Source organism: Melopsittacus undulatus, unplaced genomic scaffold (assembly GCF_012275295.1).
Source record: "Melopsittacus undulatus isolate bMelUnd1 unplaced genomic scaffold, bMelUnd1.mat.Z mat_scaffold_49_arrow_ctg1, whole genome shotgun sequence".
Lineage (NCBI taxonomy): Eukaryota > Metazoa > Chordata > Aves > Psittaciformes > Psittaculidae > Melopsittacus > Melopsittacus undulatus.
In genome coordinates this window covers 494,676-508,744 of record NW_022994370.1, presented here as the reverse complement: position 1 = coordinate 508,744, position 14,069 = coordinate 494,676, and the positions used below count along the sequence as shown (strand labels likewise).

Sequence of the window (14,069 nt, the reverse complement as noted above, 5' to 3'; positions counted from 1 at the left end):
CACTCCCTCAGTGCCAGACTGGACACAGCTGCAGCAACGAGCAGTGAAGCTCCTTCAGACCCCCTCATGTCTCATCCCACCGCAATGCCAACACAGGAGACATGGCACAAGGCAAATGCTCCAGCAGCTTCCGGCATTGCCCTGCCTGCCCCAGGCTTGCAGTAGTACAAGAGGCAGCCTGGTATTTCCCATACCCCTTGATTCAGGTAGGAATACACCCTCCCACCCTCCAAAACCATGCAGAAAGGCCATTGCACAGCTCTAGGCACACCGAGAACATGAGTTTCAGAGCTCTTTAGACAGTTGTGATGCTCACCATACTCATGGTGCTCTCTGTCTTGAAGAGCCTATAGCACCTGCACAGGATCCATAGGAGTTCTGTGGCGTTTTGGAGCCTGAACCAGACCCATCCCAGTCCTCACTTGCTGTGGGCAGCACTCTCACCCCACTCCAAACTGGCATTTCTCTCTTCAAAGCTCTGTGCCCGATGACCACCAGCTCCAAAACTGCTTGGTGAGAGGCACACATCTCTGAGAGGTGATCATAGAATCATGGAATGGGGACTGCATGAGTGAGGTCCCTCTCTCCCAGTCTGCATCCCTGATGGGGAAAAAGAGAAAAGCCTTCTTTGACTAACACAGGCAGATCTCAGCAGTGTGCTACATGCCTTAGCAAGTCAGCCCATTCCCTATCCTTGACCACTTAGCCATGGATTCACACTGAGGCAGTGAACAGGAAGTCCTACTGCTCCAGAAGAGCAATTTCAAAATTGACTCCCTAAAGGATGTGGGAACAAAACGAACCACATGTTAAAGATACACCCCAACTCTGACAAGTCCCTTCCCATTGGGATCTCATTTGGGAAGGAAGGAGGGCTTTAACCTTAAGTATACTTGAGGAGGGTGTTCAGAGCAGTATCTCTCTGCCTCCTTTCAGACTTTGATAAGTGGTCCATTTTCCCTGAATTCTGGCATACTCATTTACTAAGAGGGCCACTCTGATGCTGAAGGCAATGGCTTTCAGCACAGTGCTGCTTGGTCTTCAGTTTTAAGTCTTTCAGGCAGAACAATCACATTCTGATTCAAGCTGATCTGAAGCAACATTCGCTTTGCCTCTCAGGAGGACTGGACCACCCTTACAATTCCAGCCCCAGCAGATAAGACCATCAGTTCAGAGGCCATCCCCAAAGCAGCGCTCCTGTACACATCCTGTGTACATTGACATTTAGGCACTGCTCCCCTTGTGGACAAGCAAGGTCCTTGGGCAAGAAGATTCCTTTCTGATAGAGCCACTGCCTTTACACAACCTGCATTCAGTTATTACTGAAGCTTTTGGGTCCCTTTCTTTCATATCCTGATGTGAAAGAAGGGAGGAAGAAAATAATGAGCACAAATTTCTCTGAATTCATACCTGACAAGACCATACTGTCTAATGGTATAGAAAATGCACCACAAAGGCTTCTTTGTTCTTTACAATTCTTTCAAAAGGGAAGAACCAGCAGAGTTGAGCAGGAAGAAAGCCAGTTTATTTCAGCATAGAAGGTCTGCAACTGATTCCATGCTCACTAGGAGCAATGCAGTTATTGCTCTATATGGTAAGACTCGATTCATCGTTAACCCCCACCCTGAGTGCTGGGAGTCTGGGTTCCCAACATTGCCAGGAAGAACCTCCCAAGCCATTAGGATTGAAATAACTGGAAGAAAAAAACTTCATTAATAATTGCTTGTAAAGATGTGATCTTTGAGAAAAACACAAGTTCCTCAGTTCTTCATATTGCCACTGCTTTGTGAACGGAGGCTAGACTTTGCTCTCCACACTAGAATGATGTACAAGTTAGAACACAACATTGGAGATAAGGTGAGGTAAGAACAGATGGTCCAGGTGATCAAACCAAAGAACATGAGACACAAACTTCTTGCACAAGGATGCTCTGAAGCTGGAATCCTTTAACTGCAATGCAAATCAGCCACAATTTGTTTTACAGCCTGGAGTTTAGCAAGAATTAAAGTCTTTTTTCTTGGGTAGTAGCCTGCAAAGCAAAAGCAAACATGACAGGATTCGAGTGTGGACCATTTCTGCATCAGACCACCAGATTCTGGTTTGCCCATCTCACTTCAATTACATGTAACAGACACTGCTGATGGCATCACTTTGAGTCATTTCCATGTCAGGTTCCATCTATCAAGTTTCCTTGGGAGCAGACGATACCAATGCAGGGGCCTTCCATTCTCAACTACCTTCTGCCATTTACTTCCTCTGGGTAAAAGAAAAGGATTGTTCAGTTTACTCTAACATGCTACAATATGTGCATGCATAACTGTAGGCGATGAGTGAGTTACTTCAAGATGTGCTTTTACTTTTACATATTCTAGGTGGAAGGAAGGAAGGCAGGCTGCAGAGTGCTCATACACTGAAGCTGAAGGAACTTCCTTCTCCTGAACAGAGTTAAAATGTTGGTTCTAATGTCTGATGGACAAACCACTCTATCCCATGCACTCTGGCCTGAGCCAGTATTCAACATTCCAGAAACTTGTGGGTTTGTTTGGATAGTTAATGGCAAGGCTGACAGCAGCAGTGTTTTTCAGGGCCTAAAAGAGAGAAGGAAAAAACAAAGCCATGATTCTCCTCAATCCACAATGAAAGAAAACCTTGTATGAAATTAAACAGAAATAGATAAATAAATAACCATCTTGCTGGTCCTCTCCTGGTAGTGCAACAACTGCTGTGTATCGTAGTTCATTCACGTATTCCAGAAGCCTTTCATGGTATTGTGAAGTCAAAGTACATTTATCTCTACTTTATACAACTGCACTGGGCAGTCAGAAACCATTCATTATCTCTGCCTGTCAGAAAGGTATTGCAAAACCACACATCACTGAGGTTGTGCAAGCTTATTACCTGTGCTGTGCAGTGATGAAGATGATCTTCAGTACTTCAGGCAAGCAAATACTCTTGTAGAGATCCAAGCTCCTGCAAGAAAGCATTCAATGAACACCAACACTTCTAGTAAAGATATCATCATACTAATTAACATTAAAATGCTGATCATTACAGTAGGCCCCATGGACCAAAGCTACCTGAACTACACATAAGACTCTCCCTGACTAGAACACAGTCTGTGAACACAGAAATCAGTTCATTACAGACTGTTCCTATGTAATGTGCAAAACCAACTCAAGAAAAAGCACATATGAATACCTTGAAATTAGTTATTAAACCAGCATTCCTCACAGAATAGAGTGGCTTTAGGGCCTGCTGCCTTAAGTGCATAAGGAGGAGTCATGACTATTCCATAAGGCTCCACAATGGATAGGGCAACAGTATGGCCCCTCCATTAGAATTTGCTGCCAGATTCCACAAGAGAAAGTTTTTAATGTTTCTGAAGCATTGAATGGTTCTAAAGCTCTGATGAACTTTGCCAAGGAAAGGAAAAATGCTTTTAATTTAACACGGAACTATGTATCATTGTGGGCACTGGGGAGAGGAGGGATACAAACACAGGAACTGCTTCCACTAACTCTGTTTTCTGTAACAACAACGAGTTCTGCAAGTGCACCATGAAGAGGAGGAAGAATCCCAGGCTTGGCCAGGTCATGACACAAGTTGTTTTCCATATGGGTAAAAAGCTGCCCAAGTGGCTTCAACAAGGTAAGGTCACAGTCCCTGAGAAAAGGCAATTCAAATGAAATAGTGAGTAACTGTGACCTTAGGCCTGTTTCTGGGAAGGAAAAAACCCAACACAGAACCCCAAACAAATTGAAGAGAACAAAACCAGACAGTTTTAACTGATGAGTAAATGAAGGAAGAAGCACAAGAATTATTCTAAAATCTAAATTCAGTGAAGTGCTTCAGGACAATTAATTTCATTCTGAGTCAGTGAAGTGGAGAAAACGTCACATCTATGAATATGTCCAAATGACTCTGGTAAAACTCAGTGGCCTCCTGAAATGAGGACTTCAAAATTACTGTATCCATCACTTTGCAAAATGCTGTAGCTCCATTGACTGAAACTATCAAATACTGCACTACAGCACTGAGCAGGCGATGCCCTTGTACAGCACAGACAAAACCTGAGCTATAGCTGAAAAACAATTCCAACCCTGCCTCCTTCCTACTCCTGAGTGAAAGCCAACTAACCCAGATGTTACTTACTACACAGATAGGATGACAAATGTTGGAGGGGAGGGAAAAGGGGAAGTTCAATTTCAGAATGGACCATCAGATTAACACAAGAAAAAGATTAAAGAATACAAGCACAATGGAGACTTGGCCTTTCCGCAATTAAATCTCTTGTCCACGTGACAAAGATGACATTTGCTGATGAAAATACCTAAGGGAACTTGAAAAAGTAATAAATCCACGATGAAAATCCCAAAGCCAGGTTTTTAGACTTGGATGCAAATCAAGTTTGCAGAGAGCCAAATTGTCCATTTTTATCACAGCACAAATATACTTTTTGACTTCTCTTTATCAAAGCAAGCTGGTAGGATGCTGCTATTTTCATGATTTTGCTTATTCTGAACTGAAAAGGTTCAAATTCAAACAAAATTCAAACAGCTGTTACTTTAGTAGCGACCCATTCTGTTCACACACTCAGTTCTCTCTTCTCCATATACTCAATACTGATCTGGCAAGCAAGAAATACCAAACTGTACCACCAACCAAAAACCTGAGATAAGTCTGGATTACGTCTCAAGGTCACAAGTCTTTTCTTTGGTAACATCTAGAGCAAAATGAGAAAGAAACCTATCTGAAATTAAAATTTGCCCAAGTAAGGCAAATTAAACATAGGTGTTTTAGTGTGAGGTGGCTCTGCCCAGGGCAGGCAGGTTGGAACTAGATGATCTTCAGGTCCTTTCCAACCCCAACTATTCTATAGGTCCTCACTCACTATGCAGTAGACATCTGCTGATTGCAGTCATCCACCAGCCTCAATTTCATTACAACTATTTGAACTCTAATACAAGCTAACAAACCCTTTCATGCTATACCTAGAAATTAGATCCAGAACCAACTTAGTTTAATGGATACCTGTTTTTAAAGATACAATTACAGTTATTTGTTTTCCTGATTATGGCACCTTAGAGTGGTTACTTCGGTGTGTAATTACTGATATAATGAAACTCTGAATGCAAATAACATTGTGATAATTGTCCCCACATCTCTGAAGATTTGGTATTTCTAACAAAGTCACAGCAAGTAAGAGACATTGGTCAAGAATCAACTTGAACAAAACGAAGCACCTTGTTTCCAAAACATTGGAGAAAGCAAATTCTAAGTCAAGAAAGGGGATAACCACATCTCTGTCAAAGCTTGGCAAAATAACTCCAGAAAGCCCTTTCCAACACATCCTGAGCAGTGCTTACCTGTCTGAAACCTCCCAGGATGACCTGCTGTCACTGTAAACTTATAACCCCACTCAGTGTTACTCATGTCAGAAGTAAATCTGTAATACAGCGTGGCACCTGTGTACAAGGGGAGGAAGAAAATCCACATCACAACCTTCTGAGTTAGCTTGGCTACCACAAATACAATTCAAATGAACAGTCTGTCATACATTAATCCTAGAAATCATCATTCAGGAGATGTGATCTTTTGCTTTTTGGTCATTCTGAAATGCACAGAACACTATGATAAGCTGGAGGCTGAAGTAAAACACGGAATGGTTTCCACTGTGTACAGGTACAAGGATAATGCCTCTTACATTTTGCCAGTTAGATGGAAGGAGGAGTTAAAGAACCTCTATACCAGTTACGCTTCCCTTTTCCAACTGTGTTATGGAGCAGTTATGATTTATGAAGAAAGAACCTTTACAGAGGCAGCCAAATTCACAGCCCATTAAACAAAAGGTTAAAAACCAGAGAAAGCAAAGCTGCACTGCTTTTACAGACAGAGAATTAAATGGCACACTGCCACTCTAGGGAACAAAACCCTGAAGTGGTTATGGCTAAAAGTGGAAGAGCTATCAAAGGTTTGACCATTTTGCTGTAGGAACTGGAACATTCAAGAAGTTCTTGTCATTGTAGCATCTCCAGCGTCTCAGAGGGAACACTGGTGGTTAGCTGGAATGCCAAACAAAACAGGCCCTTACCTGTCGTGCTCTGCAATACTAGAGCTGGTTAAAACAGAACTTCCTTCTGTTCCATGGACAATCCTGGCACGCTGGGACAAGCATGCCAGTTTGCACTGAGAAGCAGAATTTGCAGTTTCATGAAGAAACATTTTAAACACATTTTTTTCACAATTAAAAAACCCCTAAAAGTCTATCAGCTTCTTCCCTTTTCCATCACGAAATGGACTCATTGCTCTCTCCTATTCCTAAGAGGTTTGAGAAAGCCTTGCCAACAAATGAAAAGCTCAGAAGCCTTCAAACGCTAATGACATTTCTCTGTTGAGATCCACTGTCCTCTTGCCAGCCCGCTCCAGCTGGGCAGCTGCAGGAAACTGCTTTCACACAGAGCATAAACTCTCTCAGTACCTCCCAGCTCTGCCTATGGAGGCCTTTCCACAAGTCTCTCTGCCTCCTTCAGCCAAACTCATGAGCATCTGATGTTCTGGATTTGCAGGAACCACAGGTGACACCATCACATCATCAGAGGGATGCTTTTAGTCAGAGAACACTCTTTCTTTCTAAGGGACTCTTGACACAGTTCACACATCAACACCCATGATTTGTGAAAGCCAATACATTTATGTGTTCAGCACAGGAGTCATCCTCTCACAATCCCTCATATCCTCTTCCTGGGAATTACACAGCCCATTCTCCAAAGTAAATTCAATACCCGTTCTCCCACTGGGTGTGCTTCACTGCTTCATCTTAAACAACACAGCAGTGAAGGGGAAGGCCTGTGCTATCAGGAGCACATTGGCTCATTGTTTAATCTCAGGAAGAACCTGCAAAGGTGTAGTTTACATCAGCACCTGCTGAGTGGCTCTTACAAAACCAAACCAAACCCAAATGAACATTGCTCTAAATGTGTAAGCTCTTCCTGGCGGAAGGAAAGGGGAAACAGAGAGCAGGCTCCTATGCAATGTCAGGGGTAGCTAATTCAGTCACACCTTAGCCTTTGTTTCCAGTTTTAAGGCCAGTCCCAACTCCTGCCTGTCTCTCCCTCAGCAGCAGTGGGCCAGCCATGCTGTTCCAGCAGTAACATCCTTATAAACACCTATTCTAGCCTTACAGTTGTATTTCTATGCTGAAATAGGTTATTTCTTTCCAACCCCAGATGCACTGGGACAAGCCCCTTTACCTTGGCACAACTAACTCGGCTCAGAGAGCTTGGATGGATTTAACTGTTTAATTCATTGATTGATTGTTTTCCCTCTCACCTGTACTGGCAGGAGCACTGTCTGTGTCACCCCCAGGACAAGCAGAAGACAGCAGTACAAACTCATGTCAGCAGCCTCTTTGCAGGCACCAGGAACGTTCCAGTGGTACCACTTTTCACTCTGGTGCCCAGTAGGAGACACACACCAACTGTGCCGGGCACAGAAGAGGAGAACACAATGTGTACCGCCCATGTCCTAACAGAATTCAAAGCTCTACAGGATCTTGATTATTAACTCCCCTCTCTGCAACTTTCACCCACTCCTAGTGAAATTCTCAGGAAAATAAAGGCCAAGTAATAAACACAACACGGAAGAAATTATTATTTTTTCCCCTTTTCCATCATGAAATGGACTCATTGCTCTCTCCTATTCCTAAGAGGTTTGAGAAAGCCTTGCCAACAAATGAAAAGCCCAAAAGCCTTCAAATGCCTGGTTTCAGTTAAGCCTGCTGAGGGGAATCAAGAGCCTTAATCCAGACAGCCTTGTCCAAACATGAAGTTCCACAAGGTGAAACTCAGGTTTCACAGCCAGGGCTGCTCCAAAACAATGGGCCTCCAAGTTCAGGTTCTTAGCAAACCTCTGCAACTATACGGAAGGGAAGGACAGAAAGAAGGTCATAAAAATCCAAAGTATTTCTACAGTATACACATTAGTTCCTAACATGCACTTTGTCACCCAAACTGCTTTGCTAAGAGAGCTCCTATGCCTATTTCCAGCTACTGACAGCACTCGAAGTCAAAAGCTTCCTGCAATGTCATGGTGCTCAGTGGGTTCAAACAACTTGAAGATGTCATCCTGCAGCTCACCAGCATTTGCTCCTGTGTTATCAAAACCAGGCTTAGGAGAGAACAGAGACTGAAGCTCTCAGTCAACTGAGTGAGGTTTTTTCAGCTGTACTCTGTGGCAACACCTGGAGACAAGGCACGGGCACACACTCCTTACCTGAGCACTTGTGTAGCAGGGAGAAGAGATAAGCCTATCTGCTGGGCTTTTACCAATGTGCTTCCTGTGGAAAGTAAGAGAAGGCAGGAACAATGTAAGTGAATGTTGTGCAGAACAAGGACTGTGCTGGAACAGAATCCAGAGCAACATTTGCTTCCAGTCACTGAGTGCATGCTTTGACCAAAGGGTGGGAAAAAAAAGGTCAAGCAGCTGAACAGCAGATGAGCCTGCTTTCAAGAAACAAATGCAAGAGCAGCACCTCAGAGCAAACAGGCTGGGACAGGAAAACAATTGTCTTTTCTTCCCACCCATCTCAGGAACATCTACATACAAGTGTCATTAGTTTCTCTTGAGAGTCCAAAACACCATCAATAGCCTACACATCTGCACTTTGAAACACAACATACTCACCTGGGTGTTCAAAGTCATTCCACTTCTGTGGAGACCCACGGAAGCTGAGTCGATCCTGCTGGAAATCACTGCTGCTGGACATGAGCAACTCATCACAGCCCTCTTCTGTATTACACTGAGAGTCACATTTGATGGAGAGGTAGATAGCACCAGGAATGTGAACTTTATCCTGACAAATAAACACATGACCTTTGCATCCTGCAATACTATTTTACCGAAGAGCTGCTTCACTTTCACCACACCAACAACAAATACTACAACATATCCACAGAGGAAAAAAATCCCCCCAAAACCAAACACCCCTCTGTAATATTTTTATCCAGAGCTAATTTAACAAATGTAAAGCATGGCCTATTGTTTGCATTAGCTCTTAAGCATATCAAATTAATTGCTAGGGTTTTATTAGAAGTGGTAATTGTTGCTGATACTGATCTCCACTGCCACAACCTAAACGTTTCTATGCATTTTAAACAACAAAAATCAGGAGGGTCAGAGCTGCAGATAAATGAACAACCCCAAGACTGCCCAGAGGCAACAATTACTCACTAAACTGTATTAGGAAAAGGCTTTCAAACAATATCAAGAGAAGAAAATAAGAATTGTTTGTGTCAGGATAAGATAGCCTAAAATGAGAAGACAAGAAAAATGAGACTCCACTCCCAGCTTTCATCTGACAGCACAAGGAAGTAACAGGCAAATGGAAATGAACCTTGGGATGAAAGGGTAGAAATATTTGTTCATTAAGGCCCTGAGACCATTTAAGAATATGATCTGCTGCAAACACACACACAGCAAACCCACTGAAGTTATGCACTTTTCACATGATTGAAGGAGATTAAATAAAAGTGACTTATTGAACCTATTTCTTTACAGGGCAGGGCCCCACTCATCCAGCAGCAGCCCTTCCAAAAGCAAGGCTGAACGGGTATTTCACAGGGGCTTCAAGCACAAAGTCCCACAGGTAAACACGTGGACCACTGACATTTCTGCTCCAACCACCTTGATGGTTTAGAACTCTTCAAGCCATGCAAATGCACTGTACTACACTGCAGGTCTAACTTACCTCAAACTTGCTATTGTTGTTAGAAGGATGTTTAGATTAATGCCTCTGCACTGCCATTCCGGGTTCTTCCATGAACTGGCAAGCTGGCAGTGCCATTGTCCCTAGCATGCTCTCACTGCACCCATGCACCACCTGCTGCAGAATCTGGGAAGAAGCAACACGTCATGTAAATACAATCTGCTATCAAAACTATTACAAACTTATACACCGATGACTGACAGGAGGCATTTCTAGCCACACAACATTTTGCAAGTGCAAGAAACAAGACATCACAAATGATGTCTACAAGTGTTATTTCCATAAGTGCAGAAGATTTTTCTTTGCCCTCTGTTCCAGATCTTTCAGTTCTTATCTAATGGAAACGTGACAGCTGTTAGCTCCATCTCTTTCCACAAATGCCAGGGACAAGGATTACCCATAAAGCAGTTAACAGTAAACTAAAGCTGTAAACAAGGAAGATAAACAACTAAAGACACCTTTACCTTCTGTTACTTACAGGTTTTGATTTTAATAAAATATGTTCTGTTTTAGCTTTCAAAAGGTACAACTTCACATACAAGGAAGCCATCAGTTAGCGGCTACAGTGTTTGAAAGCACTAGACACAAGCTGTGTCTTTAAGAATACAAACAAATGCCATTTAGTCTATCGGGACACACTAAAGGATAATTAAGAACAACTTCAATCTCCACTTCCTCTTATTTTTCAGAGCTTTTGTGTGCTTTTGAATTAGGATTCCTGCTGCTCAAGGCCCTTTATTGTCACAACCTATGACATCTCTTCACGTACACTTTCCTAGCCCCTCCTATAAAATGGGATACTAGCTCAGACCAAACGTTCACCTCCACATCAGTCAAAGAAATTAAATTCTTGGGGAAAAGGAGTTTAAAAAGCAAAGGCAGTATGTAGCACAGCTCCCTGAATGTCTTCTTTGCCTCCATGCACTTGCAGAACAGCCTAACACAAAGGTTTCTCTATTTCATACACCCAACATACTGTTCTTCTATCAGTTCATCCTGATATTTTCTGAACCTACAGAAACACCCTGTGGCAACAATGTCAATGACATACTCTGTCCAGAACCAGCTCTTTGGGTTTGTTTTGCACCCACCACTTACTACCTGCATCCCACACTCCTTTGTTTCCTTACTGAAAGGGCCAGTCAATAATAGTTGCTGTTAACTTTTGTATGCTGCTTATTGTCTTAAAACTACAGAGAAAGAGGAACAGACTTTTTCATTCCTCCTTCTCCCTCAAGGCCAAATGGGGCAAAGATTCAGGATGAAGAAAACAAGTTGGTTCCTCCTACTGAAGTTATTCCATGGCTAAAATAATCCCTGCCACTCTTTTCCAGACTTCTTCCAGTTGTACTGCATTTCCATTTTCCTTTAAGCGAGATGAGGGAGTCAAGTGACATGCTGCACTCCAGCTGAGAGCACACTATTGGTTTGGTGGCATACCAGTGCCTTCTGTTTTATCTTGAATTCCTGCTTTGAAGATTGCCAGCACCTCATTTGCTTCAGCTGCTCTTGAAGCATTGAGCTGATGCTTTCAGGACATTCCATTATCATTCCAAGATCACTTCCACCACGGTAAGAGTCAGCTCATCAGTGGAGTAGCAGGTATTACAAAATACACATTGAGATCTGCAGCTTTCAAAATGGACTGCCTATTTGACCAATTTCTCTATCAGATTTATTTTCCCATGTAGCTCTTTCATAGAATCATAGAATAGTTTGGGTTGGAAAGGAGCTTAAGATCATCCAGTTCTAACCCCCCTGCCATGGGCAGGGACATCTCACACTAAACCATATCTTCCAAGGCTTCATCCATTATGGCCTTGAACACTGCCAGGGATGGAGCATTCACCACCTCCCTGGGCAACCCATTCCAGTGCTCACCACCCTCACAGGAAAGAATTTCTTCCTTATATCCAATCTAAACCTCCCCTCTTTAAGTTTTAACCTGTTACCCCTTGTCCTATCACTGCAGTCCCTAATGAAGAGTCCCTCCCCAGCATCCTTACAGGCCTTCTTCAGATACTGGAAGGCTGCTATGAGGTCTCCACGCAGCCTTCTCTTCTCCAGGCTGAACAGCCCCAACTTTCTCAGCCTGTCTCCATACAGGAGCTGCTCCAGCCCCTGATCATCCTCGTGGCCTCCTCTGGACTTGCTCCAACAGTTCCATGTCCTTTTTATGTTGAGGACACCAGAACTGTGCACAATGCTCCAAGTGAGGTCTCATGAGAGCAGAGTAGAGGGGCAGGATCACCTCCTTTGACCTGCTGGTCACACTCCTTTTGATGCAGCCCAGGATACGGTTGGTTTCTGGGCTGTAAGCACACACTGAAGCTGGATCATGTTCATTTTGTCATTGACCAACTTCCCCAAGTCCTTCTCCGTGGGGCTGCTCTGAATCTCTTCTGCCCAACCTGTAGCTGTGCCTGGGATTGCTCCAATCCAAGTGTAGGACCTTGCACTTGACATGGTTAAACTTCATGAGGTTGGCATCAGCCCACCTCACAAGTGTGTCAAGGTCCCTCTGGATGGCATTCCTTCCCTCCGGTGGATCAGCCGAACCACACAGCTTGGTGTCATCAGCAAACGTGCTGAGGCCGCACTCAATCCCACTGTCCATGTCAGTGACAAAGCTGTCCAACAAGACCAGTCCCAACACCGATCCCTGAGGAACACCACTCATTACTGGTCTCCAGCTGGACACTGAGCCATTGACCACAACTCTTTGCGTGCGCCCATCCAGCCAGTTCTTTACCCACCGAGTGCTCCACCTATCAAATTGATGTCTCTCCAATTTAGAGACAAGGATGTTGTGTGGGACAGTGTTGAACGCTTTGCACAAGTCCAGGTCGGTGACATCAACAGCTCTAACCCTGTCCATTCGTTCCGTAGCCCCATCATAGAAGGCCACCCTATTGGTCAGACAGGATTTCCCCCTAGTGAAGCCCTGCTGGCTGTCACCAAGCACCTGGTTGTTTTTCATGTGCCCTAGCATGCCTTCCAAGAGAATCTTTTCCCAGATGTTGCCAGGCACAGAGGTGACACTGACTGCTCTGTAATTCCCTGGGTCATCCATTTTCCCCTTCTTGAACATGGGGCTTGTATTTCCCTTTTTCCAGTCATCGGGAGCTTCACCTGACTGCCATGATTGTTCAAATATGATGGACAGTGGCTTAGCAGCTTCATTTGCCAGCTCCTTCAGGACCCTCAGATGGATTTCATCAGGTCCCATGGACTTCTGCACAGTCAGGTTCTTAAGATGGTCTCGAACCAGATCCTCTCCTACAGTGGGCCTAAGGTCTTCATTCTCCACTTTTTACCTTTAAGGGGAACCACCTGAAGTCTTAACCATGCTTTCCCAAAGAATCTTAGAGAATAACAGAATCATAGAACTGTTTGGATTGGAAAGGACCTAAAGATCATCTAGTTCCAACACCCTGCCACAGGCAGGGACACCTCACACAAGATCATGGTGCTCAAGCCACGTCCAGCCTGGCCTTGAACACTGCCAGGGATGGAGCATTCACCACTGCTTTGGGCAACCTGTGCCAGTGCCTCACCACCCACACAGGGAACAATTTCTTCCTTCTAGCTAACCTGAACTTCCTCTGTTTCACTTTAAGCCCATCACCCCTTGTCCTATTGCTACCAGCCCTGATCAAGAGTCCCTCCCCAGCATCCCTGTAGGCCCCCTTCAGATACTGGAAGGCTGCTATGAAGTCTCCATGCAGCCTTTTCCAGGCTGAACAGCCCCAACTTTCTCAGCCTGTCTTTGTACAGCAGCTGCTCCATCCCCCTTAGCATCCTCATGACCCTCCTCTGGATTTGCTCCAACAGCTCTACGTCCTTCTGGTGAGGACACCAGAACTCTACCCAGTGCTCCAAGTGTGGGTCTCATGAGAGCAGAGTGGAGGAGCAGGATCACCTCCCTTGACCTCCTGGTCATTCTGGTGGTGATACAGCCCAGGACACAGAGGGTTTCTGGGCTCAAGCCCATGCTGAAGCCAGCTCATGTCCCGACCCCCAGGCCCTTCTCCTCGGGCTGCTCTGAATCACTTCTCCCTGCAGCCTGTAGCTGTGCTTGGGATTGCCCTGACCCAGGGGCAGGAGCTGCACTCGGCTTTGATGAACTTCAGGAGGTTGGTCACCTCTCCAGCATGTCCAGGTCCCTCTGGATGCCATCCCTTCCCTCCAGCACGCTGACTGCACCACACAGCTTGGTGTCGTCAGCAAACTTGATGAGGGTGCTCGATCCCACTGTCTGTCACCGACAAAGATGTTGAACAGGGTCTGCCCAACACCGACCCCT

General features: G+C 44.6%; 1 long non-coding RNA gene across 1 annotated transcript; it reads right to left on the bottom strand.

The window, feature by feature from the left end:
• Positions 1–8,803: 8,803 nt before the first annotated feature.
• Positions 8,804–10,887, bottom strand: LOC117438592 (uncharacterized). Its single transcript, XR_004550890.1, has 3 exons — positions 10,865–10,887; positions 9,746–9,889; positions 8,804–8,851 (listed from the first exon to the last, which is right to left on the bottom strand). It is a non-coding gene; the product is annotated as an uncharacterized lncRNA (long non-coding RNA).
• Positions 10,888–14,069: the final 3,182 nt, after the last annotated feature.